Raw genomic sequence first — 4,072 nt, forward strand, 5'->3', positions numbered from 1 at the left:
TCTATCTGCTTCACTTTCCTTTTGAGAAGCCACATGGAGCCAACACTGATGGCAGCCAGAGCCCTGGAGATGTGCCCACTGCCATTGGATCTACAGGACTTTCCACCCACCAGCCTGTGATCTTCTTGCATTTGGTATCAATGCATGTGACTATGTGAGTCTAAAGTAGAATTTGTGGACTGATAACAGACATGTGGGCTAAGATCAAACTTAAGGACCTGATCTGGACTGGGCTTGGGTATTTTATTGATACATAATTACTTCTTGATATAAAATTCTCTCTTGTACATACATGGATTTGTTTCTCCAGTCTACCTGGACTAACATAATGTCATCCCACAGCTCATTAGGTCTTCTGCCAATAATGTTTAATCCATCAATCTGCACTTGAGATACTCTCAAAATTCAGGTAGAATATACTCAAAGTCGTATTTTAGCTTGTGTGGACTTGTTTTAATTCTTTTCAGCTTTAACCTGAACTTACATATGAGCAATTAATGGTCTATTCCACAGTCAGCCTTTGGCCTGGTTTTAGCTGTTAGTATTGATCTTCCCCATCATCTTTTCCTACAAATGCAGTCAGTTTGATTTCTGTGTATTCTATTTGGAGAAGTCTATATGTATCGTTGAATTTTTGTTGTTGAAATATATATTTGCTATGAAGAAGGCATTGATATTGCAGAACTCTATGATGTAATCTTCAGTTTTGTTGCTATCACTAAGGTTACATTTTCCAACAACTTTTTCTTCCCTGTTATTTTCCAATATTTGAATTTTAATGGCCAATAATTACCTTTGCAATTTGATTGCATGTTTGAGCAATTTCTGACTGAAGATATTGGTAGAATTCTTCAATTTCTTCATCAATACTTTCGTGGTTAGTGCACAAATTTTGAGTCATAGTAGTCATATTGATTAGATTTCCTTGAAGACAAATAGATATAATCTTATCACAAATCACTTGCACTTAAAGATAGATCTTCAAATGTCCTTTGTAAAAATGAATGTAATGCATTGCTCTTGATTGTGTCATTCCACACATAGTAAACGATATGATTTTCTGATTAAAAGTGGCCAATACCAGTACATTTCAGGTCACCAAGGCCTAAGATATTGATATTTATGGATTCCATTTCCTTTTTGATGACTTCCAATTGCCCATGCCTTCCAAGTTCTGATTATTTGTAGATCTTTGCAGCTGTTTCTTCTTACCTGGAATAGTGGCCCATCAGCCAATGAAGATCCTGAAGCCGACATTTACCCCACTCTCCTCACCGTGGTCGAGTCTTCTTGGAGAAAGCACCTCCGCCTCAGTCACATATTGACTGCCTTCCGACCCAACAGGCCCCTACTCGGGCAGTGGCTTCTGCAATGCTCTTCTTGCATTCATTAGGCCTTCAGTGTATGACAGTATTTCCATGTGATGCATAAGGCTTTTAGCAGTTACCTCCTCTGAAGTGGGCAGCCGAATCTTAGTAGTATCTTGTTGGTTTGGAAGCTCCCTGCGATCTGTTCACTTTGGTGCCCCTGATAGTATTTGAAGTGTCAGTGACCTAGCTTCCAGCATTACTACAACACACATGCCACCACAGTCCGACAAGCTGACAGACAGTGGTGCATCCAGCAGCTTGAATGTCCAGAATGTGAGCATTGACTGTAGAGAAAGTCTCTGTCTGTTCTCTTGAGAATATCTCTGTCAGGTTCAGGAGCTGCGGCTTTCTCTGGCGATCCACATGTGGCATCTTTCCATATCCTAGTGCTTGCATTTCTTTGTGTCTTCATCTTTTCTTTTTAGTGAAAAAACTGAGACTGTGTAAGATAGACAGTACACTGAGAGAGTCTCATTAGGTTTGCACTGGAGTCTAATATCCAGATGCCAGAATTCCAACATGTACTTTAGGTGAACATATTGAATCCATGAAGTCAAGGGAAAGTAAGGTTCTGAGATGAACAGCGTTATGAGCACCCAGACCTCCAATGAGAGTCACAGTACCATTCCACAGTCCAAGCTTGGAGATGGAGATTTAAGCCCAAGTTTATTGTCTTCCAAATCCATTCCATTTTCCCTCGTATAGGAGTCCTGCTGGTTTAGTAGAATATGCATTGGCTGCTGACAGCAAGCTCAACAGTTCAAATTCACCAGCTGCTCTCCAGGAAAATGATGAGTCTTTATGCTCATATAAAGATTAACAGCTTCAGAAACCCAAAGTGTACTCCGCCTTATAGGGTTGCGGTGAGTCAGAATCTACTTGACGGCAGATGGCTTGGTTTTGTCTTTATCCCCAGGTAAGAAAATTGGGCCTGGCATGCTATTTCCAGACATCCTTTTTGCACATAACTCTTATTATGAAAGTCATTTAACATGACTTTGCATTGTATTTATCATTATCTATTATTTTGAAATTCAGATTTAATAGATATGTTTTACTATAAAATGGGCACATCCGAGTGAAGCTAGCAAATGGAGTGGTTGTGTGAACGCATCTTGGAGACCCATCACCCTAACAGCATGGCTGACGAACTGACTGAAGAGTGGGCTGAAGAATTCAAGGACGTTTTTTCACTATTTGACAAGGAGGGTGATGGAACTATAACAACAAGGGAATTGGGAACAGTAATGAGCTCTCTTGGGTAGCATTCCACAGAAGCAGAATTACAAGACATGGTTAATGAAGTCTATGCTGATGGTAATGGCCCCATTGACTTCCGGGGATTTCTGACAATGATGGCAAGAAAAATGAAGGACACAGATGGAAGAAGCAATGAGAGAAGCAGTCTGTGTGTTGGTGAGGAAGGCAAGGGCTAGATTAACGTGGCAGAACTTCAACATGTGGTGGAAAACCTTGGAGAGAAGTTAACAGATAAATAAATGATCAGGGAAGCACATATTGATGGTGACAGCCAAGTAAATATGAAGAGTTTGCATAAATGATAACCATAAAGTGAAGACATTGTACAGAATATGTTACATTTCTTGTACAGAACTGTTTATTTGCCTTTTCATTGTTTGTGACTTATCTGTAAACAGTTTCCCCCAACTGTCAAAAGAATATGCGTGGATAGTAATTAAGACTTCCTTTCTCCATGTTTTCTTCCCTTATCTTATTGTCATTGTCCTGAAACCTTAATTTAGAAAATTGATCAAGTAAGATGCTGCATGTGGCTACCTCTTGATATATCTAAGCCCTTCTGCATATCTAAACTTAGATGCAATTGGTCAAATGAGGGAATATCTGGATTATATAGTTTTCTTTAGGAACTGTCAGAATATGGCTGTTGAAGAATGTTGTTATAACTCTGTGTAGAATAGGGACAGTCAACAAGATGTACTTAATAGTTGCACTATTACAAAGTGGATGTATTAACCAAGTACTCATATACTATTTTTTGTACTGTTGGTTCTGTGCCAGAAGCATTTCCTTTTATTGTCACATGCTATTAGAACTTTGTTTATTTAGCCACTTAAAGAAAACGTGCTTATGGTATAATTTGCCTCAAATCCATTCAAAGTTGAATATTTGTTTTCCAATAAAAAATTACAATTAAAAATGGCCTACATTTGCATACTACCTGTTAAATGCTTTAATAGAAGAGATGTTTTGAAAATTTTTGAGCCATTTTGTGCCTAAGCACCAGGAACATCCCGTGATGAGGTTCTTGGGGGGTTCTCCAAGTTGTCATTTATTCCCAGAGTTTGCCTATAGAATACTGAAACTATAAATTCAGAGACAATCATATGATATATAAATTCATACTTGAAAATAAAATTGTAACTATTAGACATTATGCTGGCCTTTGAGAGACACTCAAAACTCAGAATGTCAAGTTAATTCTGACACACAGCAATCTATGGGGTCCTCCAAACTCTAATTCTTTCAGGAGAAAATAGGCTCATCTTTCTCTTGCAGAGTGGCTCATTAGTTTAGATTGACCTAATAGGTATAATCTACAATGTTACCAGGGCTCCTTAGCACGATGTCCCCAAATAAATTATTACATTTGAAAGAGCCAACTCATTGTTTGACAGGATCAGTAATAAAGTTATGATACATTGAGAAAACAATCTTTATTG

The 4,072-nt window shown here is 38.4% G+C and overlaps 1 pseudogene; it reads left to right on the forward strand.

Annotated features, from left to right (window-relative positions):
• Positions 1–2,509: 2,509 nt before the first annotated feature.
• Positions 2,510–2,946, forward strand: LOC101652304 (annotated as a pseudogene).
• Positions 2,947–4,072: the final 1,126 nt, after the last annotated feature.

Source organism: Echinops telfairi, unplaced genomic scaffold (assembly GCF_000313985.2).
Source record: "Echinops telfairi isolate 266 unplaced genomic scaffold, ASM31398v2 ScPeMD7_11;HRSCAF=52, whole genome shotgun sequence".
NCBI lineage: Eukaryota > Metazoa > Chordata > Mammalia > Afrosoricida > Tenrecidae > Echinops > Echinops telfairi.